Source organism: Puma concolor, chromosome B1, assembly GCF_028749965.1.
Source record: "Puma concolor isolate L17-30 chromosome B1, mPumCon1.1.hap2, whole genome shotgun sequence".
Lineage (NCBI taxonomy): Eukaryota > Metazoa > Chordata > Mammalia > Carnivora > Felidae > Puma > Puma concolor.
The window spans coordinates 148,072,964-148,100,751 of record NC_141670.1 but is presented as its reverse complement, the minus strand read 5'-3'; the positions used below and the strand labels follow the sequence as shown (position 1 = coordinate 148,100,751).

Sequence of the window (27,788 nt, the reverse complement as noted above, 5' to 3'; positions counted from 1 at the left end):
TCTAGACCCCACTTTGTTTCCCTCTGGGAATGCAGAAAGACAGCATTTCTCAGACCTCCTTGTAATCAGTGGGTCGTGAGGCCATTAGAATGAAGTGAAGTGACATTCAGGCTTAGACTGTATAAAAATCTTCCAGGCCTGACCCTAACGGAAGCTCAGATGCAGAGGATCCCATAGAAGACTCCAAGGCCCTTTGTGATGTAAGAGGCATGGAATAGAAAGAGTGTAAATAATCCTTTCACCTCCACTGACCTGCAATAAAATATGACATGTAAGTAGCTCAATCTGAGAATTGTTTTGTTTTGTTTTTACACCAGTTAGCCTATCTTGAATAATTTACCACACGAACCACCACCCAATCCTAGATGTGAAAATCTGGAAACAGATGACTACTTATCAGTTCTTTCAATAGATTTCTTGTGAGAGAAGACTGGGTCTTAACTTCTTGGTACTCCACTCAACGCTTAGCACAATACCCTAAATAAATACATTAAATTATAAATACATTTATTAAACATGTACATATTTTAAATAAAGTCCACCCCACCCACTCTGGCTATTTTAATTTAAAATATAAACTTTATTTTCTGAAATCATTCCAATCAGGAAACAACCAAGATTTGATGACAATCAAAATGGCAACTGGAATATAATCCCTGTTTTCCCAGGTCACTTGTAGGAGAAGGGCTATTCTGAGGAGGAGGAAGTTACAGGGACAATCAAGTGTGTAGGTAAGAATCCTAGTGGCATTTGAATATTGAGCTCTGAATTATTCTTTCAAATCCTGAAAGCTTCTCTGTCTCACTGACTCTTGCAGGGATCATTTTCTCCTTGGATTATATCCTCTGTGTTTGCTGCTGTCACTTCCATTCTTTTCTCCTGGCAGCCATGCTTCTACTATTGCTGGCCCACTTTTTAACTAACTCTGATATCTCACCTTTGATAAATTTCTCTTTCCAGCACACAAGGATCCATCCCCACACGTAAAAGTATTTGTTTGGCAACTAAAGAGCCAATTGCTATTTCAATGTTTACAGTCCCCTTCCTGGTGTTATGTGGGACACATTCACACAGAGCAGTGTTGGAGAATATTTATAAGTGATGTTCTCAAAACCATTTCTCCCCAGTAGCAAACCAGATCCCAAGCTTTAGGACCAGTTGTCAGCTATCTCCACCTGAGTTGCCTACCTATTTTCACCAGACACTAGCAGTCAATAATTGTCTTTCTCCATTAAGTGCCTTAATCCAAGTGGCCTAGGTGCCTGTTAATCCCAAAGCACTCACCATTATTTTTTAATGTAAACTTTGTTAAGTATAACATATATTTAGAAGGGTACTCACAGCACAAGTGTCCAGTTCAGCGAATCCCTTCACTGCTGTTAGTTAGTTGGAGAGTTAGTTAGCTAGCTTTCCCCCAAAGTCTTGGAGACTCCTTTTCAAAAAGGAATCCTGATAACAGTCCCTGGTATCCTAACACCTTTGATGTGAACAGGAAGATTCTCCCCACTCCTCTACTGCTGCTCACACATACTCCCACATGCTTTTGCTATATAAATAATGAATTAGAGTCAGAATTGGTAATCTCTGTCATGAAGACGCTTTGAAGGTTTGATACTTAGTTTGTACCCTTGCACACACTGATTTTTATTAAGTAGCACTTCTTATTTGCACAAAAGCATCTCAGGGATAGACTACATATTAATACTGTGCATAACACTCCAAAGGAGATATTTGTATGGTTCACTAGAGTCATATTTATAATGGACTCAAGACAACTCCAGAAACAGAGTGGGGTGGGGGAGGAACTGGCTTCACATCAGACCAAGAAATCCTTTCATGTCTTCATTCATAATTCACCACATGCTGTGCTCCCTTTCACCACTGCCTTTAAAAATCAAGAGGTAAAGATACTGGATTTATAGCTGGATATAAATTTCAATACAGCCAAATCTTTCCTGCCTTCTCAAGCATAGCCCAAACATGTCTTTATTTAAACACCTTTACCAAAAAATGGAAATTATTCTAAAAGGTAGCATTCCAATGTTCTGAAGAAGACATTCATATATTTAATTCATAGGAAGTAGACGGTAGATAGACAAAAGAAAAAGCATTCTCAGAATTATTCTTTCTTGCAGCAAAACACAACCAATCATTTCCTTTTTTAATCTTCCAATTTTGTATTTATTTAAAATATCAGCTTTTTATTTTCCAAAACTATCCCTGAACATGATCTATCCCAGCTGTAACCTTACAAGTATCCATCTATCTTCAGAAAAAGTTATCGTTGCCATTTAAAGAATACTATGGAAATCCCTTTTTGTCCCATTCATAACTGAACAATATTTTATTTCTTATTTTTATTCATTTGCTCCAACCAGGATACTCCCAGAATTAAAAGGAACAAAAGATGACAAGAGTCATCTAGTTTATTTAGATTATTAGGTGTTTTTTCCTAGAATGTTTTTTCCCTGCACCATTTTTTCTCTTTAAATGTTTCAATTTTTTTCCCTGCCATGTAGGTAGGTAATTATACTTTTTTAAAGTCACAGAACCTGATTCTTCACATATACAACCCATGCCCCAATACCACCCTATCACTACCATAACTGCTTTGCAGAGAAGAGGTGTGCTGGATTTTAACACCTTCACACTGCTGCTATAGGGTCTGAGAGTATGGGCGATATCAGAGTCTGGGACTCTAAATGACTGCCCTCCCCCAACACAAAAATGAATATGTTGAAATTATTTAGATGTTCTTAACATGTTTATTTCACTGCTCTTGGATTAAATGAAGCCTCTTCCCTCACATATTTTAATGAATTGTAAACATTCATGAAAAACTGGAACTCTCTCCTGTCACAAGTAATTCTGTTTCGCTGTTATTTAGGCCTAATAAAACATGCCCAATGGGCCTAGAGTGATCTAGTAAATGGCCAGATCATAGGAAAGGACATTAGTATGTCCTGTGGCCAAGCAAGAAATATGAACCTATAAGTGAGCAGGAAATCTGAATCAGCACTCTTAAAACATGCTGCTCAATTTAGTTCCAATCTTTCGTACATATATATCATATATGTCTTTAAAATGTTATGATTATTATATAAAAGTGTTAAAAAGCACAAAAGATTTTTAGGGCAGTGAAACTATTCTGTAATAAACTATAATAGTAGATACATGTCATTGTACATTTGTCAAAATCCACAGAATGTGCAACACCAAGAGGGAACCCTAATGTGGACTACAAAGCTTTGAGGGACAATAACGTGGCAGCGTAGGTTCGTCAACTGCAAGAAATGTACCACTCTAATGTGGGATGCTGGTACTGTGGGAGGCTGTGATTATGTGAGGGCAGAGAGTATGTTTACTTAAAAAAAATTTATATCTTTTTTCATTTAACATTACATCACATGGAACAAATACACAATACGGATATGTCTTCTCACTGCTCTCTCACTCTTCTCTAGTTGGCTAAAGGATCATTTTGTGATGGCTTCCAACATCCCTACAACCTTGGACAAATCACTGTTTCTGAATGTCTTGTTTTAGAGATTTTTAGTCTTTCCTCACACAATTCCTGCACCTGCACTTCCCCTTCTCATTGCATGCAACTTCATTTTATCTCTATTTATTGTCACCTCACCTATCAGAGATAAAATCAGCTTTTCTAAAACCTTCCTTTATTTTTAGCAACTTTTGAGTTTGTATGAAAAAAAAAAGGGGTTACAGAATTAGATAACACTGGTCCCCCTCTCTCTAATCTTCTCACACCACCCACCACCCAATCGATTCTACAAGCTCTTGTCAGAGATATCTTTTTAAAGAGCCCAAACCCAACCAATGATTTCTCGGTTTAAAACCTTGGCTGGCTCCCAGGTTCATGCTGGCATGCCGTAAGTGCCCTTCTTGGTCGAACCTGCGCTTACCTTTTTTCTTTGCCATTTCCTCAACAGATCATGGCACTCGCCCATTTCCAACCATCGCCTTGCCATCGCTTTTCTCCTTCCACTTTTCCACTTCCAAGTTAATACATCCTTGCATTACAACTTATCTTCTCAGTGAAACCCTCTGTAGCCCCCTGCAGTAACAATTAACAGAATCTCTTTTCTCATTTGTACCACCAGCATAAAACTTTGTTGTGTTATACTATGGTTAGTTATTCATGTACTTGTCTTTCCAGTGGACTGTAAGAAACTTGAGGCACAACTGACCTTAGCTATTTTTATATTCCCAACTTCTATCTGAGTGGCTGGCACTGAAATAGGTATCCTGAGAAGTCCAGGATTATTTGATAAAGGCATTCACATAATACCTATGAATAGTTCACCTGACCAAAGAGAAAAGTCAGAATTCTCTAATCTTGCCTATGAAAGGAAACAATAAGGATTTTTCCTTATTTCTACCTGGTTGGTTAGAGTGTGTACATTTCACTTGTATTATATTTTTTAAGGGACATAGTATTACCTTTTTTTGTCAACTTAGCTTAGAATAGCAAATTTTCCCTTATTCATGAAAATGGTTATGTAAATTTGATTAATGATTATCCACAAAGATCCATCCATCCAATCACTCAAATATATTTTGTATCTTCCATGTGGAACAAATGAAATTCTTCTTTATATCCATGCTTTTATCTGGGAGACAGAGAACAAAACTATTTATATCAATCTCATAAGCAGAGTACAAAATGTCTCTGAAAATTCAAAATCTGATGAAAATTTTGACATCAGCCAAATCTAACTCTCATGAGTTCCACAAGAATCAGCCCCTGCAGTACTCCCTGAATAATGCTTTCCTTCAGCAGCTTAAAGCCAAAACCAGACTAATGGGTTTCAGGAAAAAGTAGTGGTTTCAGAAAATGGGGAAAAAAATGATCTTTTGAATGCTACCCACCACCACCACCACTCACCATTTCCCTACTTCACCTGCTGTCACACACACACACACCCTCACGTCTCCCCTTGTGAGCAAAGCTACTGAAAGAGGCATATATAGATACACAATTACTCTTACAGTGGTTTTTCAGGTATCCTTATACGGCATGAAAACCAGGTTAAGTGAGGTCAGTCAGGTTCCAAAGATGTTCCTGACTTACAGAAACCTTAGTTTCCAGGAACACATGTGGAAAAGATATCAGGTTGAAACATATGTCTGAGTTTGATGAGAAGCTCACTGGGCTGAAAGCCATTAGACTTGAATTCTCATGTTGATTCTACCATGGTGATCTTAAGCAAATTTCTACATTTCTAGGTCTCAGTTTACTCACCTACCATAGGATATAATTGTCCAGTCTGTATTTTTTGCATTGGGGTTTACAATCTCCTCAAGGTATAAAGATATGTGCTAGATGCTACACAAAGGTGAAGGAAAAATAGGGACCACTATACTTAATGGTAAGTAATTCTAGAACTACTTTTATTAGAAAACAAGTAAAGGTATAATTTAGTATCAACTTCAAAGTTGCAGAAAATTTTAAAGCTAAAATAGTGAACTTCAAAGACATTATATATTATATTCATTCTGACTGGAACTTTCTCTGTGCCTCCAGACATCTGCTGAATTGGCTCTTTTTCCTCTGCAGAAGTCCTCTAGTGAAAAATGATGGCAAAATACTGATAAATACTCTCCAAGTTCCCTTCTATATCTTTTCATCCTATGATTCTGTGTATTAAATGGCAAACAGCCAATTTGCCAGTTTGATTTAAACCTTAGTTATATTATAGCTCACTATTAAAACATAATGCTTTGCAAGAAGAAAAGTGAAAATTCCAGATTGAGGTTTATCACAATTCTGAGTCAAAAGTCCTTTGTTTGTGGTGGGGAAAGGAAAAAGTAGAGGTATGATGAGAGGAGATTCTGGCAAGTGTGCCCCTCATAGGTGAGGGATGAAAGCAGGAGTGAAAAGTAAAGAAAGTATGTAGAACCAGCCTGGAAATGTGGCTGGTACTCTTGTGTCTCAGAGAGGAGAAGCAGAGATGGAGTGCTCCTGTAAGGTGGGAAAAAGCAACTTCTCCCTTCAGGAATGTTAAGAAAACTAGACTCTAATAAATACGGTCTACGTAGCTTGATTACTTGGTTCTGGATGTCTATGAGAAGTAAAGGCCTTGTAAGGTTCAATAAGTATTTCATAGAGAGCTTCTTCAAATTATACCATTCCCTCCCTGCATATTTCATGTGCACAAATTAATCATAAATCTTGGCATAAACATATCCAGTCTTCATTTCATTACTTCATGGTGAATATGATGCTTTTGATTACTTCAACTAACCTTAACATATCCACTTGACTCTAAAATGGCCCTTGAAACCAAGGATGCAAATCCCCACAGACAAATGTAGTATGTTCAGAGATTTTATCTTGACAATCTGCACTAGTCAGGAAGAAAATGCTCCTTTGTCATTCACCAGGACTTTAATAAAATGGGAGCTTGTCAGAAGAAATGAGTCCAAATCAAGCTCCACAAAATAAAAACAAAATGCACTCTTGGGAAGACACGTTCATGGGAATATATTTTCTTCCACTTTAATTCCTGCTAAGGTTGTAATAATGGGATTTGTATCAAAATACTAAACAAAGAATCAGTGTAAGGATGACACTTAATGTGAGAAAATACTACTGTAGGTCAAAATGTTCTTTACAGGTAGAACTGTGGTTTAGCTGTGTGTGCATCTGGCAACATGGGTGTTTGTATATAGGAAGAAGAGTGTGTGGGGAAAAATAACACACTGAATAGATTATCCATGGTTTATGAAAATAAATCAATCTCTGCCACCAAATTTATAGGCTCAGCATATTTTGTGTGTCTTATTGCTTTATTTATTTATTAAAATAAAAAATTTTAAAAACCACAGTAAAGAATCACCTCATTCCTGTTAGAATGGCTATGCTCGAGAAAATAAGAGGTAACAACTGTTGGTGAGGATGTGAAAAAAAGAAAACCCCTGTGTACTGCTGGTGGGAATGTAAATTGGTACAATCACTATGGAAAACAGTGTGGAGGTTCCTCAGAAAATTAAAAATAGAACTACCATATGATCCAGCAATCCCACTTCTGGGTATACATCCAAAGGAAATGAAAATAGGATCTTGAAGTGGTATCGACACTTCCGTATTCATCACAGCATTAATGGAAGATGACCATTTTCTTTATGGCAGAGAAGGATGTTGTAAAATAGCTGGTAAAATAATTAGAACAGATAAATTCATGAGCAAACTACAAATTTCTATTTTATGCACATAGTTCTAATGCACCTGGAGAAGAAAGCATTTCAAATTCTTGGCTGTAGTGTTTTCTGTGGAGAACGATAAAGTTCTGAAACCTTCATTGGGCTCTCCAAACAATTCAGGGTGTTGCCTTTGATCTTCACAGCCCCAGTATCATTTGGGTTCAGGTTTCCATAGAAACTGCCTTTATGTACCACCATGCCTGTTTCTGCTGGCCAAAGAACAGCTGCCAACACGCCTTAGGTGTAAATACCAAGGGCTGGAAACAACATATTTTCCATGGAGAAATTCCATTTTTGGAATTCAGTCTTTCAGTTGGTTGCACCAAGAATATTGGCCTTCAGGCCATAGAATAAGGCCCAATTATCTGATACTTATGGGAATATTTACTGGTAAAATAACATCAAGCCACAACATTATTAAGATGAAATAAGTATCTTGGCTTAAATTCTCAAAATTCTTTGACTTCCTTTTGGATACTTCCAAGCATGCCAATGTGTGTTGAAACTATAATTAAGTCCTCCTACTTCTCTATGAAAAATTCATGTCTGCCTAAATCATAAAAGTTCCTTTGCAAATGGAAGGGATTTTAGAACAATTGGCAACGAGTTATTAAAAAATAAAGTTCTTAGAACTAGAACACTTGTCTGTATAGCATATCTGGAGAGCTAAAGTAGGAACACAGAAATTCCCATCAAGTGCACTGGTGTGTGGAGATGCCCAGGGAAGGATCAACCCCCCTTCTCCTGAAAGGGCGGGCCTACGCCAGCCGACTCCATCTTGTTCTGTGTCCTTCACCTTGACCACACCTCCTCCCCTTGAGTAACCCCCCCCTCACCTGCCTTAACAGGACTCGGACCCTTCCCCAGGACCCTTCCCCAGCCAATCGGCTGAGGCCATAGCCATTACCTCACCAACTGCCCCAGGCCCCAATAAAACCTTTGTCCTTTTGAAACTCGCTCTCTTTCCCTGGTATCTCACCGCTGCATCGGTGCAGGTAGGGGATTGAGCTCGAGCTAGCTCGAATAAAGGCTCTTTGCTTTTGCATCGGACTCGGCTCCCTAGTGGTCTTTGGGGATCACGAATTCTGGGCATAACATTTGGGGGCTCGGCCCGGGATCCCCAAGACCCCCGAGGGACCCCCGACCCGGAGAGCCTGACTGGCCACGGTTAGTGTCTGTTCTGTCTTTTCTGTGTGAGCTCATTTCTGGAATTCTGGTAGTGCCCGACGCGGTCTAAGTGGACGCACTGGAGGACCACGGGCCGGGAGTTTCGGAAGACGTTCCGATTCTCCCTTCTGGAGGGACGTGGAATCCCCTCAAAGGTCTGAGACGAGGCGGGTCGCTCCCGCTGGTCGGCGTGAGGCCGTCGTCTTTGGAGGGACGTGGAATCCCCTCATCGGTTTTGGAGGGACGTGGAATCCCCTCATCGGTTTTGGAGGGACATGGAATCCCCTCAAAGGTCTAAGCTAGCTTGCAGTTTTGCTTCCATGGAGTTGGGAGGCTTTCTAGGGGCCCTCTGTTTGTCTGTTTTTGTGTTTCTCTGTTTTGTTCTGTGGACTTACTGGACGGACGTTATGGGACAGACTCAGACTACTCCTCTAAGTATTATGATTGATCACTTTAAGGATGTGAGGGGAAGAGCTAACAACCTCAGTGTGGAAGTCCGAAAGGGTCGGATGCAGTTTTTTTGTTCTAGCGAGTGGCCAACTTTCAATGTCGGATGGCCACCAGAGGGGACCCTCGACCTCCCTACCATCCACTGAGTCAGGAGTATCATCTCTCAGCCTAAGGCGGGCCATCTTGATCAGCTCCCTTACATTATCACTTGGCAGGACCTTGTAGAAGACCCACCCTCTTGGCTTAAGCCCCTCCTAACCCTGCTCCCTCCGGAGCCAAAACCCATTCTTGCTTTGCAGGAGACAGAGAAGAGGAAAAGTCTTACCCAGCCTTCAGCACCCCTCTACCCTGTCCTACAGGGGGGTGCTGAAGAAGAATTAATTTTTCCTCCCCCGTATAACCCCTCTAGGATGCCGGAAGAACACCATCCTCCCCCTCCGGGGGAGGCAGACGCTGTTCCGAGAGCGGGAGGCGGAAACGCTCCAGGGGGAAGCCCGCCCTTTACCAGACAAAGGGCCCAGAGGGGGCAATCCGCCTCCGCCGCCGACTCCACTATTCTGCCCCTGCGAGCCACCGGACCCCCAGACGCGGAGGGGAATCAGCCCCATCACTATTGGCCTTTCGCCACTAGTGACCTCTACAATTGGAAAGCTCAGAATCCTAAGTTTTCTGAGAAACCGGCAGGGCTTATTGATTTATTAGACTCTGTTCTTTTTACCCATCAGCCCACGTGGGATGATTGCCAGCAGCTTTTGCAGGTCCTGTTCACGACTGAAGAAAGAGAAAGAATCCTCAGTGGGGCCCGAAAACTAGTTCCAGGTGCAGACGGAAATCCCACCACCAACCAGGCTCAGATAGATGCCTCCTTCCCCTTAACTCGGCCCCAGTGGGATTTCAACACAGCAGAAGGTAAGGAGAGGCTCCGGGTCTACCGCCAGACTCTAATGGGGGGTCTCCGAATGGCTGCTAGAAAGCCAACCAATTTGGCCAAGGTAGGAAATGTACAACAGGGAAAAGATGAATCTCCGGCTGCCTTTTTAGAACGGATCATGGAGGCATTCCGTACCTACACCCCCATGGATCCAGAGGCTCCGGAAAGCAAGGCAGCTGTTCTCATGGCCTTTGTAAACCAATCGGCCATAGACATTAGGAGAAAATTACAGAAAATAGATAGACTAGGAGAAAAAAGTCTGCAGGACTTACTGGTGGTAGCCGAAAAGGTATATAATAACCGGGAGCCTCCTGAGGACAAGCAGGCTCGCGCCATGGCGGCTGCCAGCAGTAAGCAGACTCGAGACCTGGCCAGAATACTACTAGCTACCACTGCTGACTTCCCCGAGGAACGAGACCGCCGTCTCCGGCAGCTGGCAGACGACACAAGAAAAGGTAAAAGCACCAAGGGGGGGAAGCAGAGGCTGCAGAAGGATCAGTGCGCATACTGCAAGGAGATAGGGCATTGGGCCCGAGATTGTCTAAAAAGAGCTGGCGGGAAGGGAAGCAAGACTGATCGAGTAAAAGTCCTAGAGCTGGATGAACTAAGTGATTAGGGGAGTCAGGGTTCGGACCCTCTCCCCGAACCCAGGGTAACTCTTAAAGTGGAGGGGACCCCTATTGACTTCCTTGTCGACACCGGAGCACAACATTCGGTCCTCCGCACCCCACAAGGAAAACTAGCCAACAAAAAGTCCTGGGTACAAGGGGCAACTGGTATGAGCCAGTATTCATGGACTACCCGAAGAACAGTAGATTTGGGAACGGGCCGGGTATCCCACTCCTTTATGGTAATACCAGAATGCCCCTACCCGCTGTTAGGACGGGACTTACTGACCAAGATTGGAGCTCAGATAACTTTCAGACAAGGGGGGCCTCAGGTCACCGATGGCAAGGGCCACCCCATCCAGGTCCTGACCATGAAACTGGAGGATGAATACCTCCTCCACCAGGAGGCGCTCCCGAGAGAGGATAATATAGACAGATGGCTACGAGAATTCCCCTCGGTTTGGGCAGAGACGGGGGGGATGGGACTAGCCGCTCACAGGACCCCAGTCCTGGTAGAGCTCAAAACAGGAGAGAGTCCGGTAAGGATCAAACAATACCCCATGTCTCAGGAGGCCCGGAAGGGGATCCAGCCACACATCCGGAGACTACGAAGCCTAGGGGTACTAGTTCCTTGCCAGTCTGCCTGGAACACCCCCTTAGTGCCGGTCAAAAAGCCTCACACAAATGACTACCGACCGGTACAAGACCTCCGGGAAGTAAATAAGAGGGTCGCGGACATACACCCAACTGTTCCCAACCCATATACTCTCTTGAGCTCCTTAGCGCCCTCCAGGGTCTGGTATACTGTACTAGATTTAAAGGACGCCTTCTTCAGTCTGCCGCTGGCACCCCAAAGCCAACCCTTCTTCGCCTTCGAGTGGCATGATCCGGAGGAGGGCTCCAGTGGGCAACTCACCTGGACACGGCTACCTCAGGGATTCAAAAATTCACCCACCATCTTCGACGAGGCACTACACGAAGACCTGGGTGAGTACAGAAGGGAGCACCCTGGCCTCACCCTTCTACAGTATGTAGATGACATCCTGATTGCTGCGGACACGGCCAAAGACTGTGAGCGAGGGACCCAGGACCTGCTGGCTACCCTGGGGGCCTTAGGATACCGGGCATCCACGAAGAAGGCTCAGATATGCAGGAAGAGGGTAAGTTACCTGGGATATATCCTGGAGGGCGGACAGCGGCGGTTATCAGAAGCCAGAAAAGAAACTGTCCTAAGGATCCCTACTCCCACCTCCCGAAGAGAAGTGAGGGAATTCCTAGGATCAGCCGGCTACTGCCGCCTCTGGGTTCCAGGTTTTGCTGAGATCGCCAGGCCCCTATATGAAGCTACCAAAGAGGGGAAAACATTTAAATGGGCTGAAAAAGAAGAAACTGCCTTTAATCAGTTAAAAAAGGCCCTCCTAAGTGCCCCAGCCCTGGGCCTACCAGACATTACAAAGCCCTTCCACCTCTTTGTAGACGAACATAAGGGAATAGCAAAAGGGGTTCTAACTCAAGCCTTAGGCCCCTGGAACCATCCAGTGGCTTACCTGTCTAAGAAACTAGACCCAGTGGCTGCCGGCTGGCCGCCATGCCTAAGAATTATTGCGGCGACAGCACTCCTAGTCAAGGATGCAGACAAGCTGACCCTAGGACAGGAGATCTGGATCACGACCCCACACGCCATTGAAGGGGTCCTGAAACAGCCTCCGGATAGATGGATGAGCAATACACGTATGACTCATTACCAGAGCCTCCTACTCAACCCTCCATGAGTGCGGTTCCACCCCAGTGCAGCCCTCAATCCTGCAACCCTGCTGCCCGACCCTGACCTAGGTGCTCCATTACATGACTGTGCGGGAATCCTGGAACAAGTACATGGATTCCGGACGGACCTGACCGACCGGCCCCTCCCCGATGCTGAGGCTACTTGGTTCACTGATGGCAGCAGCTTTGTGCGAGACGGACACAGGTATGCGGGTGCAGCGGTGGTCACCGAAACGGACACCGTATGGGCGGAGGCTCTACCCTCTGGAACGTCAGCCCAGCGAGCAGAGCTCATAGCCCTCACCAAGGCGCTGATGCTGGGAGCTGGAAAACGGCTTAACATCTACACAGACAGCCGTTATGCATTTGCCACAGCTCATATTCATGGGGCAATTTATCAGGAGAGGGGGTTACTGACGGCAGAAGGACGGACTATAAAAAATAAGCAGGAGGTACTTAACCTGCTTACAGCCTTATGGCTTCCTGCCAAGCTAGCCATTATCCACTGCCAAGGGCACCAAAAAGCTGATAACCCAGTAGCTAGAGGTAATCGAAAGGCTGACCAGGCAGCCAAGGCAGTAGCCCTTACTCCAGTCCCCACCATGACCATACAACTACCAGACCCGGGAGACCCAGTTTTACCAGACCAGCCCAAATACTCCCAGGAGGAGTTACAGCGGATCAAGAAACTCCCTATGGCCCAGGAGATAAAGGGATGGTGGTATACACATAACAAGGAGCTCGTGTTGCCAGACCAGCTCGGAGTCTCAATATTAGAGCACATGCATCGGTCTACTCACATGGGGGCCCGAAAATTAAAAGACTTAATCCGACATGCCGGAATTAAGATTCACCAACAGGACACCAAAATAGAGCAAGTTGTATCTGCCTGCAAGACCTGCCAACTCACCAACGCGAGGGCCACATCAAATAAAAAAGGAACCAGGCTCAGAGGCACCAGACCGGGAGCCCAATGGGAAGTCGACTTCACTGAAGTCAAACCAGGAAAGTATGGTTTTAAATATCTTTTAGTATTTACAGACACCTTCTCTGGCTGGGTGGAGGCATACCCAACCAAGCATGAAACGGCTCAGACGGCGGCTAAGAAGCTACTAGAAGACATCTTACCCAGGTATGGTTTTCCTGCCATGGTAGGATCAGACAATGGACCAGCTTTTATCTCGCAGGTAACACAGGCAGTAGCCAAGGCGGTGGGGGCAAACTGGAAATTACATTGTGCTTATAGGCCCCAGAGCTCAGGACAGGTAGAAAGAATGAATAGAACCCTAAAAGAGACCCTTACCAAATTAACCATGGAGACTGGCGGGGACTGGGTGACTCTCCTACCGTACGCCCTTTACCGGGTTAGAAACACTCCTTACACTCTGGGTTTTACTCCCTACGAGATTATGTTTGGCAGGCCACCCCCTGTTATTCCCAGCCTTCGAGCTGAACTTATTGCTGAATTTAAAGATCAAGAACTTTTTCTTTCCTTGAGTGGGCTCCAGAGGGCGCACGAGGACATTTGGCCGCGTCTCCGTGCCATCTACGAGGCTGGCCCGATCCCGACACCTCATCAATACAGGCCAGGAGACTGGGTCTACGTCAAGAGGCACCACCGAGAGACTCTCGAGCCGCGCTGGAAGGGACCCTACATCGTGGTGTTGACAACCCCCACTGCTCTCAAGGTAGACGGCATCGCGACCTGGGTCCATCACACCCACGCTCAGCCAGCGGACCCCTCCTCGATCCGGAAGGACGTTGTCACGCGATGGGCCATCAGTCGGGACCAACACAACCCGCTCAAGCTCAAGCTACAGCGCATTTGACCTACCTAATATTGGTAACTCTGTTAACTGCTTGTCATTGCTCATGCTGCCGGGAATCCCCACGCCCCCCAAAACATCACCTGGCAGATTATAGACACCAGCTTGGGGACAATACTTAATCAGACGTCCCAGAGCCACCCCAGGGACACTTGGTTCCCAGAACTTTGCATAAACCTCCAAACTCTGTTCCCCTTGTCACCATAAATGCAGCCGGTCCCATGATTGGGTCCCTAAGCTACATGACAAGGGGGGAATGAAAGGGCGGGCCTACGCCAGCCGACTCCATCTTGTTCTGTGTCCTTCACCTTGACCACACCTCCTCCCCTTGAGTAACCCCCCCCCTCACCTGCCTTAACAGGACTCGGACCCTTCCCCAGGACCCTTCCCCAGCCAATCGGCTGAGGCCATAGCCATTACCTCACCAACTGCCCCAGGCCCCAATAAAACCTTTGTCCTTTTGAAACTCGCTCTCTTTCCCTGGTATCTCACCGCTGCGTCGGTGCAGGTAGGGGATTGAGCTCGAGCTAGCTCAAATAAAGGCTCTTTGCTTTTGCATCGGACTCGGCTCCCTAGTGGTCTTTGGGGATCACGAATTCTGGGCATAACACTCCAACCCATGGAGGCAGAGTCTGCAATTCAGTTGGAGAATAACCCATCACCTTTGGAAACCAGATTTTATGATGACCTAGTCTCAACTCAAATGTCATTTAAGAGGACTTCCATATGTGTTATAAAGAAGTGCCCACCCCAAAGTTACTCCCAACTGCTTTTTCATGGCAGAACTGGTAGAAGAATCAGAAAACGTGGAAACAGGTCAATTGAGATTATACAGAAAGGAAAATGAATGAAGAAAATGAACAGAGCTTCTGGCAGCTGTGGGAAACTACAAGCTACCAAAGTATGTACAATAGGAGTCACAGAGGAAAGAACAGAGAGGAAGGGGCAGAAAAAAAAAATGTGAAGAAATAGTGACCAATACCTTCAAATTTGATTTAAAAAAAAAAGGTTGAGGGGTGCCCAGGTGGCTCAGTTGGTTGAGTGTCCAACTCTTGATTTTGGCTCAAGCCATGATCTGTGGACTCTTTCTCTCTCTCTCCCAAAATAAAAAATAAATAAATATTAAAAAAAATTAAAAACCACAGTAAGAGATCACCTCATTCCTGTTAGAATGAATAGCTATCCTTGAGAAAATTAGAGGTAACAACTGTTGGTGAGGACATGAAGAAAAGAAAATCCTTGTGTACTGCTGGTGGGAATGTAAATTGGTACAATCACTATGGAAAACAGTGTGGAGATTCCTCAAAAATTAAAAATAGAACTACCATATGATCCAGCAATCCCACTTCTGGGTACACATCCAAAGGATATGAAAATAAAATCTTGAAGTTGTATGGGCACTTCCATGTTCATATCAGCATTATTTACAATAGCCAAGATATAGAAACAACCTAAATGAACACTGATCGATGAATGGATAAAGTAGATGTATTAAATATATATATTTACATACACATAAATATGTACATATAAATATTATATTTCTACATAATAAAATATTAGTCAGCCATGAGAAAGAAGGAAATCCTTCCATTTATAACAACATGGATGGTCCCTGAGGACATTAGCTAAATGAAATAAGTCAGACACAGAAAGAAAAATACTATATGATATAGTGGAATCTATAAAGCTGAGCTTATAGAGACAGAGAGCAAAATGGTAGTTAACAGGGGCTGGGAGACAGGGAAAATGGGGAGGTGCTCATCAAAGGGTACAAACTTCTAGTTAGAAAATGAATACATTCTGGGGATCTAATGTACAGCACTGTGATTAATCAATAACAATCCTATGATGTACACTTGAAAGTTGCTAAAACAGTAAATCTTAAATATTCTCACCACAAAAAAGAAATGGCAATTATGACGGGGCGCCTGGATGGCGCAGTCGGTTAAGCGTCCGACTTCAGCCAGGTCACGATCTCGCGGTCCGTGAGTTCGAGCCCCGCGTCAGGCTCTGGGCTGATGGCTCGGAGCCTGGAGCCTGTTTCCGATTCTGTGTCTCCTTCTCTCTCTGCCCCTCCCCGTTCATGCTCTGTCTCTCTCTGTCCCAAAAATAAATAAACGTTGAAAAAAAAAATTAAAAAAAAAAAAGAAATGGCAATTATGTGAAATGATGGGGTGTTAGCTAACACTGTGATGATAATCATATTGCAATATGTAAGTACATCAAATCAGCACATTATACACCTTAGAGTTACACAATGTTATGTGCCAGTTATATCTCAATGAAGGTGGGGAAAGTTAATCTGTATATCTAAGAGGCTCAAGAACTCCAAGTAGGATACATTCAAAGATCAAGTACTTTTTTTACTGAGGCATTTGCAGATCTGAAAGCAGTGCCTAACACATAGGAGGCTCTCAATAAATATAATAAATATTTGTTGAATCAGCAAATGAATTAATCTTCATTTCACAAATGAAAAACCTAGAGCACAGGGAAGCACAGCAATTTTCCCAAGGTCAGTTAGTCAGTGATGGAGTCTGGTTTTAAACCTAGGTGTCTGCCAACAAAACCCTCTATATCAATCTACACTAGTCTACATCATGTACCAGCCCTTGTGTTGTTAAAGTATTCAGAATATGCATCTTTTTGAAATCCATGTTCAATAATTAAACATCTCCTTCTGCCTCCCTTTGCTTCCATCTGAATATATTTGTTCACAGATAATGAGATAAGGACAAATGAGTGGAGCCCAATGTCAGTCTCTCAGATCACCCCAGTCCTGCCTCTATGGTCTCAAGTCTAAATTACAGGGACAAGAAGGGCCTTACGATGAAAAGAGATTTTCCTGAAATTAAGTAATTACTAAGTCTGTGCTGACAAATCCCCAAATCTCAATGAAATAAAAGGTTGAGAGGGAAAATATATGGAATCAAAACTGACTTGAAAAATATCAAACAAGAGAAGATCGATAAGCTTTGAAGAAATTGAAGGTTATCATCTAATTATATCCAGTAAAAGATTTTAGGACCAGACATTTTTACTGGTAGGTGATCCAGTTAATTTCATAACCAAAATAGCAAAGGTGACCAAAGTGAGTCCAAAATACAAAAGTTATAAATTGGTCTTACTTATGTGAACTTGACAAGGACCAAATAAAATAAGAACAAAGTAAATTGATCAGTAGACTAGAGCAAACATCTACCATAATTGAACGGCATTGATTTAAATTTTTTTTAACGTTTATTTATTTTTGAGACAAAGAAAGACAGAGCATGAACAGGGGAGGGTCAGAGAGAGGGACACAGAATCTGAAGCAGGCTCCGGGTTCCGAGCTGTCAGCACAGAGCTCGACACGGGGCTTGAATTCATGGACTGTAGAATCATGACCTGAGCTGAAGTCAGATGCTTAGCCGAATGAGCCACCCAGGCGCCCCTGAACAGCATTGATTTAAAGAGTCCAGTAATTGTTTAATATTAGGAAATCTACAAATCTTTTTTTTTCTAGAAATCTTTCCTTAAATCTACAAGTCAAAGAACAAAAGCCATACAATCATCAAAAGATGCTAACTAGGAATCTGAAAGTCAGTAAATCATTCTTACAGGGAAAAAAGTAACTTTTAAGAGCTAGAACTAGAAGGAAATTATTTAATGTGCAAATAAATATTCTAAAATAATAACCTTATATTAAAAATAAATCTAGAGTCATTTACATAAATAATAAATAGGCAAAGATATCTATCCAATATCACTCTTGATCTGGTAGAGCTATGTAAATGGAGAGGACATACTGTCATTATGATGGAAGATGAAATTAAAACTGTTTATACAAAACTGGTAAAGAATTAATCGAAAATTTCAAATTTAGTATTCAAGTGTAAGATATACAATGTATATCCACATTTTCTTGTATACCAGAAAGTATGTTAGAAAATACAATAGAATATATATTCCACTGACAGTACCATGAAGCATATATAAAATATCTAGAAATGACCTAAAAACATGTGAGGAACCTACATAAACAAAATGACATATTTTTACTATAAAGTGTAAAGTAGAAGGAGGTGGAGGGATAAAAGGAAACAAAAACATGGTAAGAGACTACTTTCTTCAAAGGAAAAATGGAATTCTGAAAATATATCAACTCTTTCCCAAAGTAAGTTATAAATGTTTCATAATCTTAATCAAAACAGTTGGCTAAAATCCAAAGTATTCTTCAGGCCCTACAGGGCTGCACATGATCTGGTCCTTGACTCCATTCCTGACCTCATCCCTATAACCCCTCATTCCTTCGGATCACACAAGCCTTCCTCCCGCTCCTCTGTCACCAGGAACCCATGATCCCTCTGCCTGTGACTACTCTTTTCCACTCACTCTCTCATGGCCTCCTCCGAGAAATATTCTTGAACAACATTCTCTGACACCATCTCCATCATTCTCTGCCATTGCCCTGCTTTTTTGTTTGTCACACCAACGCCACCTGATACTGCGCCGTACAGCCATTCCTTATTTGTCTACCGTCTGTCTCCTCTGAGAGATCATGAACCCCACCACAGCAGTGATTGTCTATCTTGGACACAAGTGCATTCCATTCCCCGGCACCTAGAATAAGGAATGCCTGGCACGGTGAAGGACTCCATAAACACTTTTTGAATGGAATAATGAGAAATCCCAACTGGATAAAATTATTCTAAATTTAGCCTAGAACTATAAATAGACAAGAGTGCAGAGTAACTTCTTAATGCAATAATAAAGGAGTCTTGCTTTACCAAATATTAGCATTTATTGTAAAATCATACTGGAGCACCTGGGTGGCTCAGTCAGTTAAGCGTCCGACTCTTGGTTTCGGCTCAGGTCATGATCTCATGGTTTGGTGAGTTTGAGCCCCACATCAGGCTCTGGGCTGGCAGTGTGAAGTCTGCTTAGGATTCTCTCTCTCTCTCTCTCTCTCTCTCTCTCTGCCTCTCCCCACTCATGCTGTTTCTATCTCTCTCTAAATAAATAAATAAACTTAAAAACAAAATCATAGTAATTAAGTCAATGTTGTACTGGGAGACAGGCAGATTACTAAAACAAAATTGACAAACTCAGAATAACCATCGTTCATAAAAGAACATATCATAAAGTCAACATCATAACAAGAGGGAAAATTAATTATTCAACAAAGAATGTAAGGTACACTAGATCAATCTTTGAGGAAGAAGAGGTTATTCTATAAAATCTAGTAAACTTCATGTTTTTAAAATGGCTTTAGGGGCGCCTGGGTGGCGCAGTCGGTTAAGCGTCGGACTTCAGCCAGGTCACGATCTCGCGGTCCGGGAGTTCGAGCCCCGCGTCAGGCTCTGGGCTGATGGCTCAGAGCCTGGAGCCTGTTTCCGATTCTGTGTCTCCCTTTCTCTCTGCCCCTCCCCCGTTCATGCTCTGTCTCTCTCTCTGTCCCAAAAATAAATAAACGTTTGAAAAAAAAAATTTTTTTTAAATGGCTTTAAAATAAAACAATTAAATAGAAAAATATGTGAATATTTTGCTGATATTTGGATGTAAATTATACTTGTCAGGAAATCACAAAAAATATGAAAAAATTTGGACATATAAAAATTTTAAGTTTATACATATCAAAAATGCTATAACCAAAATGAAAAGACAACATAATGGAGAAAGAACTCTTGGCACAATTATGACAAAGGGTCATTGTATTTTTACCATATAAAGCAAGCTCATAAATCATCACGAAAAGCATTAAAAACTAATAGAAATACAAAAGCCAACAAACATATTAAAATGTACATTCTTAGTGGTAACCAAAAAATATAAATTAAAACAATGCCTCTATCAAAATGCCAAAATAATACATGCTAAAAGTTAATAAAGATGCAGTGGGATAGTTCTCATACATTGCTGGCAGAAAGAAAAATTGGTGAAAAATTATGGAAAAAAGTTTCCTGTTTAATAAGTAACTCTACTCTTAGAAGTTATTCCTAAAGAAATACGTGTGGACTGAGATTTATATCTGAAGTTTCTCATCACAAGATTTTTTATATAACAGTAAAAATTTACAAACAAAACACAAACTCCCCAATCATATGGTGAAATCATTTATGGGACATTCACACAAAGGGTGATTATGCAGGTTTTAAAATTTGTTTTCAAGAATCTTTAATAATATCTGCTAGCATTTATTATATATAAAGTTAAGTTAGGAGGAAGAAGAGGAGGAGAAAAAGAATTCAAAATTATATACACAGTTATTACAAGATATTACATCTGAATCAGGGCTCAGATTCTGTAGATTAAAAGAATTATGTCTCTCTCAACACAGCAACTGAATTTAGAGCCCAGGTCTTTTTGGTAGAGTAGAACCATTTGCTTTTACAAATGTGTATGAAGTAAAAGGGCGTCCTGGTAAAAAATGAAATGAATCCCAAAGCCATACTCTTGAGAGAGTCAAAGATATAAAAACATGTCTGATGAGCTAGGGTGGGAGAATATGGAGATATCCCAACCCAAGCCAGATGTCAACAAGATAAGGTGTTGTCCACAAGGAAGCTCACATAAGAAAGGTTAGGCCACGGATCACCCAAACTGAGATCTAAGGCCAAAGTCATTGAAAGGAAAGTGGGTTTCAGGACCAGTGTGTATCTAATGCTGGAACCTGTTCCAACACAGCCTCTTACCACCACCACCCCCAGGTCCTCTGAGGACACCAGATGGGCAATGTCTATTCAGCTCTTTAGCACTGTCCCTGACATGGAGTTCATGCTCATTGAACATTTTTCTTGAATGAAAGAAAAAAAACATGTGAGTCAATGAATCAATAAGTGAATCAAAAATTATTTAGCCTGAGGCATGTATTTTTACTGTGGAAACCTCAATGAAACATGATGCTGAGAAGTATCCTCTTTCAAACCTCAAAGTATGGCTCCATAGATATTTTCACCAGGAGCAGTAGGCCATTAGGAACACCATGACAGTGGTGCCTCCACATTGAGGAAATGCCTGGCTGCAGTAGAGTTCATAGCAGAATTCTCCTGGGGCTTAGGGATGCAGCCTATGGCCCTCAGGGCTCTATTCAGTTTCAGAAGGCAGCTGCGGGTAAGCAACTAGGGAATGGAATTGAGGTGAGAGTATAAGAGACCTTGGCAAGTTTCAAGATACTTGGAAAAAAACACCCAGGGAAAAGCGTGAATTTTTTGCTCCTGTGTCTGGTTGGTGCCCAAGCCATTGTTATTTGAATGTTTCATAGAAAGACTGTTTTACTCTATGGACACAGGCTTTTGTGAAATAAATTATTTAAAGTATACAGTAATATACCTGTTTCATAAAAACAAAAAGTCTTAGGTAAACACACACACATATACACACGTACACATACACTAATGCCTCAACACAGAGAAAAACATTTCTGTATTTAAAACTTTTTGTTAAGGGCCTTGGATTTTGTAAACTGGAGAAAAAAAGAGAGATAGCTGTTCATTAAAAAAAAAAAAAAAAAGGTGTAAATAAAGGTCAATAAGCACTAAAATCTTGTTCTGCAGGAGGAACCGGAGAGGAGGCCAGCTTGCTGGTTAGCACTGCAGATGCAACAGCAGGGACTCTAGATGCTTCTGGTGGCCCCAGCAACAGCATCCCTGAAGGAGAGAGGAGCCAGAACCACCTCCTCCTGACAGCGACCGACAGGTGAAGTAAGCTCAGGCAGACCTGTAGAGCTAGTTTGGACACATCTCGGGGAGCTGGAGTTCTCACACAGTGGGTGAGGATGAAGCCTGAAAATATGTCTTGCCATGGTCATTGAGACCACATTTTCACTCCTACACTGTTGTGGCCTGAGGAAAAGGTTTTGCAGGGCTTTTCCTCCAGGAGTTCTTAACCTTCTAGAGGAAAGAAAGAAACACTGCAGAAGCTAATGGTGTTAGACAATACAGGACTATGTGGAGAATTAGGAACTGTAGGAGTTTAGAAGAAAGTTCTCTAGAATCAAACAGCCAGAAAATATTTTATTAATAAGAAAGGAATTTAAATGTGGATGTAAAGGATGGCCTGGAACCAAATAAAATAAAATGAGAAAATTAAAGGTGAGAGGCAGAGGGCCTTCCAGTGGCATGTTTATCCTCCATCATTTCATGGAGGGTTCTAGAATGGTTAAGGTAACTAGTAAGTCTAAGAAGCAATGGTCAAGGTAATTAGTAAATTCAAAATTTCATGTATAATATATAGTCTAATCTCATAAAAGGACTACTTATTTTCTATGGAATATTATTAAAGCTCCAAAAGTCAAGGAATAGTAAAGATAAAACATCTGCCTCATGGTCCCATTCTAAAGCAGAAAGGATGGACAGAGAGAAAAGACATAATTACAGAAAACTTGTGCTGTGATTTTGCTGGAGATAGAACCACCAGAATCTGACAGTATTGAACACCCCCTGGTGGTCATATTAGTGAAGACTGGTTACTTGGGAACTTTCACCCATTTTGCTACATGGGGAATGATTCCCAAAGAGGAAATGGCATTCATTGACTTGATTCTCCTTCCCCTTCATTAATTTGCATACAAATGCAGCTCATCTAGATTTATTTCCCTCCACCAGCACTGTCTGGTAATTCTAAAAAGCTCCTCCTTTGACCACAGCTGTAGTAAAATGAAGACTGAGGGAGAATGTGTAGATATATAGGCAATAATACAATTAATTCCAGATGGCAAGAAGATACTGTTCTGTATTTCTAAAGAAAATACCGAACAGGAGGAAAATCAATGGTGTGGGAAATTTTGGCATTTAATGTTATTCATCCAGATCTCAGATGTTGCTGTGAGACAGGCAAAGATTAAATAACTATGCAAAACACCTAGCAAAATCCCTGTAATTGAGCAAGTACTCAGTAAACATTATTCCTTTCTCTTAAATACGTACTGATATATTTCTAAACGGGACTCAGAAACAAAATGGATGACACACACAAAAAATGGTATCTATGTGAGGTGATGGATGTGTTAATTATCTTGATTGTGATAAGCATTTCACATTGTATATGCTTATCACATCATCATGTTGTTCACCTTATATATACGCACTTCTATTTTTCAATTATACCTCTGTAAATCTGGGGGAAACATGGAAAAGAAGGAAACAGATGACAAAGGAAAAAAAGAAACAAGTTAGATTTCATAGAAAATAAAAATACCGTTATGACATAGAATTGAAAATTCCACTATGGGATCTGTTTTCTGCCTGACATACACTGCCTCTTCTTTTGTATGTGTCCTTCGCTCAGCAACAGCAGAAAAAAAGAGAAAAATGGGGAGAGGGCCATCCAATTTTCTAACTATTGAACTAATAAGGAAAACTCATTTCTCTGCTACTTGCAAGACATATGACCTTAAACAAGTCAATTTATTTGGGTCTCAGTTTCTCCACCCAAAAAATGAAGAGACTGTCCTAGATAGTTCTCTACTGCTGCTCATGGATTACCAATAAACTAAGAGGAGCTCATTTGTCCTTGGTGAAATGAACAATGTACAGTTTTACATATATTATTAAATCGAAAGACTGTCATCAATTCTGAGATTAAATCCTTCTTACCCACATGGTGTTAAAATACCTCTTCTTTTGTGAAGTAGTGGTGACATGATATTAGGGGTGGCTTTAATGTCCTAAGTAAAACACTGCCAATCCTAAACTGACCCCCCAAATTTTTGGTCTATGAAATCACTGAAAATCCACTGAAATTCACTGAAAGAGTGGATATGGTAGAATGATAGTGAAATCTGTAAACAGTTGAGAGGCTCTGTTAATTCAATCCAGGCTCTGTTAATTACAGACTTATGCGACTTTTTTATTTGTTTGTTTTATTTAATTATTCTAAACCCAAGATATGATTAGGCAATCTGTGCTTGAAATGTTATTGATCACACAAACGGAGAATTTGAAAACTCCTTTCCTTGCTCATCTCTGAAGGTCCTTCCAGCTCTGCTTTCTAGACTAATACATGGACACACACCTTAGTTACACTGTAACACTAACAGAACCTCCAGATCACACAGGAGGTCAACTCAGAAAAAACACCTGAGTGATCAAATCAACCTTCCCAAGCTGCACAGTAGAGAGGGCTAAAACAATGGGAGAGAAAAAGACTGGCTATACAGACACATCACAGAAAAAGAGTAGCATGCTAACAGAATGCCTTCTGCATATGCTTATTAGACAAATATTAGATGCAATATATACATGAAAGAGTCATTTTTTTCACCCCTAAAAACATAAACTGTTAGTCATAAGTTTTAAAAATTCCAAATTTCTTCCTTGGGTTTCACCTCCTTCTTTATGTCAACTTCGTGAATTCTCCTTCCCAGGAGGGAAAAAACAAAGGATATTGGAAAAATAAAAACTGAGTAACCACAAAGGGTCCCCAAGCTCACTCTTTGGTCTTTAACACTGTTTCCCTACAGAGCTTGTAAAGTGGAACACACACACACACACACACACACACACACACACACACACACACTCCTCTATAGTATTCTTCCTGTCTCTGATAAGCTACTGAATCCAAATACAGGTCACAGGCACCACCTAGAGGCATTAATCATAAGTCTGACTCTCATTTCAGTGAACTCTATCTACAAGTCAGTTCAAAATGCAGCTGAGTTTCCCTCTAATCACAGACTTGAAAATTAATCAAGTGCTCCCATATCTAAATGCAGTCGGGGGAGGAAGTAAGATCAAATCAAGAGGAGATATGCAAATATACACATCCTGTCAAATTGTTAGACTTGCTGTATCACCATCTCACTTGTTAACACCTTTGTGGTTTCTTCACTTGTGCCTCTTCCACAAGAAAATGCACAACATAAAGGCCACAATTCTACTTGTGGGTGTCAAGGAGATCAAGAAACTGAAACCATAATAATTCCACACAAGCCTTAACTCAACAAACAACATGCCCTTTTAACAATGAAAATATGTCTGCAATAAATGTTATTAGACTCTGCCAGTTACCATTGCTATCAGGGACAAGGAGTGCATTCCAGAGTTTAGCCTTCCTGTGCTGGCTTTATCTCATCAGCAATAACCAAATATCTGGGTGATGTTTTAAATTAACCATCTGCACATCTCATCTATGTAACATTAACTTGAATAAATAAATAGGTCCCCAAAATTCAAAGGTCTATCTATATCCAAAGTATCACAAATCACCAGGCAAAGTTAAGGGATGGCTGAAAATAATGAGGAGCCATGAGCTTCCTGTGCATAATTGAGTCTACAACTCAGGACTATGTTTGACAAATACCTTGGACTTCTAAGAGATCAGCCAACTAATTTAAAGCTAAGGTAGCTCAGATTGGCAAAAATTATGTTGGCTAGGGACAATGGAGTCCCAGGTTCCACTCCCATCTTTATTACGATGTAGCTGTGGGATCTAAGGCTATTCATTTAACTTCTCAGTTTTCTCATCTATAAAATAAGGAGGCTGTTTATTATGAATTGCAAAACTCTATAAGCATACACAACTTTTCATTCTAATTTAAAAGTCCTAGGTATAAGAAAGCTTACGCAAAACACCTGCCCTTTATTGGCATTGATGCTTTGTTTCTACAAACCACTAGTGGGCAGTGTTGGGCTACTGCCTAAGACACAGCCTGCAGGGTGAGCAATGAGCTTCCGCTGGCAATGAAGAACCACTTCTGCAATATTTTTCTCAGAACTGTGCCCACCTACCCACTGCTGCAATTGCTATCTTGCTATTGCTATAAGATACAAAAACTAAAATTTAAAGAATAAAAGGCTCAACATTAGACATTGTTTTCTTGTTTTTACCATAAGTTGATCATGAGTCTCCTAAGTGGTATAATTTTAGCTCAATCTTTAATTAATCACCTAAATTATTATAGCAACTCTTTAAAACTACAATTGTGCATGAAAGAATTAGGATGTTATTTAATGATCCAGAACAATTATATAGGTTTTTGATTTATCCAGATAGATTTCTGAAAATGTGTGTATAACAACACTTTTTATGATGACAAAAGTAGTACATTTCACTAAATAAATTTTAGCTTCACAGAAAAGGCTATATAAATCCCCCAAATCTTAACATCTTGAAAATATCACTTTATATTTTGTAGTTTATCCTTTCTATAAGCATTTAACTTTTCTTTTTTTTTTTTTTTCAAGTTTATTTACTTAAATAAGACAGTGTGAGCATAGGCATGGGAGGGACAGAGAGAGAAGAAGAGAGAATCCCAAGTAGGCTCTGCACTGTCAGCACAGAGCCCGACACAGGGCTCAATCTCACAAACCATGAGATCTTGATCTGAGATGAAATCAAGAGTCAGACATTTAACCGACTGAGCCACCCAGGTGCCCCTAGCTTTTCCTTTTAAAGAATCTCTGCACATATTGTTTTATAATGTGATTTTCTCTCATTAATTTTGTCATGAATATTTCAATGACATTATCTTCTCCATCAGCCTCATTCATTTCCACTGTATTGCATTATAAAGACAGGAAAAAATTGAGTCAACTCTCTTTTTTGGAAACTTAAGATTCTTCCTTTTTTTTTTAAATGTTTATTTATTTTTGATAGAGTGTGAGCAGAGGAGGGACAGAGAGAAAGGGACACACAGAATCCCAAGCAGGCTCCCAGGCTCTGAGCTATCAGCACAGAGCTCAACACTGGGATCAAACTCATGAACTGCACGATCATGACCTGAGCTGATGTCAGATGCTTAACCACCCAGGTGCCCTATAAGATTATTTCTAATTTCACACAGAAATGAATATCCTTAGTGAGAAGTCTCTGATATGCTATCTGAGCATAACTGAAGGTTGAAAAACTGGGCAACAATTCCAGTCGTTTCAAAGTTCAGATGTCTTTGTCTCAGACAGTTTTAAATAGATTCCTGAATACTTGAAGAAGGCTGGTGGTGAGTTTTCTAATCTTGACTTATACCAACTCAGATGCTGTCTTAATCCGCCCCAGCTGCTAGAACAGAATACATGGACTGGGTGGCTTATAAACAGTAGAAATTTATTTCTCACAGTTCTGGTGACTGGGAAATTCAAGATCAGATGAGATGCCAGAAGATTTGGTGTCTGCTGAGAACCTACTTCCTGGTTCCCAGACAGCTGTCCTCTTGCCGTGCCCTCACACAAAGCAAAGCTATGTCCTGAATGGCTAGCTACACCCAAGAGTTACAAGGAGCACTCTCCATAGAAGACCTGGTATCTTTTCCTCATAATTACTGGAAGATGCTACAATAACAGAAGCTAGGAGAGAAAGTTAAGTCAAAGACAAAAACACAACCAAGAATCACCAAATAGTTAAGCAAAAATCACACCCTGAAACATAAGCATAAATCTGAATACGCAGAACTAACCCCTGAGGAAATAAAATAAATACAACAAACTGAGAGTGATTTTTCTTTCTTTTTTTTTTTTTTTTTAATGTTTATTTTTGGGAGAAAGAGAGACAGAGCATGAGCAGGGGAGGGGCAAAGAGGGAGGGAGACATAGAATCTGAAGCAGGCTCCAGGCTCTGAGCTGTCAGCACAGAGCCCAACGTGGGGCTCGAACTCATGAACCATGAGATCATGACCTGAGCTGAAGTTAGACACTGAACCAACTGAGCCACCCAGGTGCCCCGAGAGTGATTTTTAAAGTATAATTATCTTTAGAAGCTTTAATAAAAAAAGATACCATATTCTTGTAGCAAAATAGGCTGGTGCAAAAATATATAAGAATAGTTATAATTTAAAATTCTGTAACTGAAATAAAACTCAGTAGATGAACTGAGTAGACACACCTGAAGGACAGAGACAGC

General features: G+C 41.3%; 1 protein-coding gene and 1 long non-coding RNA gene across 4 annotated transcripts in view; one reads left to right on the top strand and one right to left on the bottom strand.

Moving 5' to 3' along the window:
* Window positions 1–27,788, bottom strand: part of COX18 (cytochrome c oxidase assembly factor COX18) — a 90,311-nt gene that overhangs the window by 36,269 nt on the left and 26,254 nt on the right. For 2 of the 3 annotated variants that reach the window (XR_015250413.1, XM_086704873.1), the window contains 3 exons: window positions 7,027–7,173; window positions 4,462–4,631; window positions 3,924–4,075 (listed from right to left, as the gene is read on the bottom strand). The gene's annotated coding sequence lies outside the window, so the exon portion shown is untranslated. The remainder of the gene's footprint in view (window positions 1–3,923; window positions 4,076–4,461; window positions 4,632–7,026; window positions 7,174–27,788) is intronic. The other variant, XM_086704872.1, reaches the window with a different exon arrangement.
* LOC147581936 (uncharacterized) lies at window positions 233–27,380 on the top strand. The gene is made up of 4 exons (XR_015250414.1): window positions 233–271; window positions 607–731; window positions 21,509–21,655; window positions 27,010–27,380. It is a non-coding gene; the product is annotated as an uncharacterized LOC147581936 (long non-coding RNA).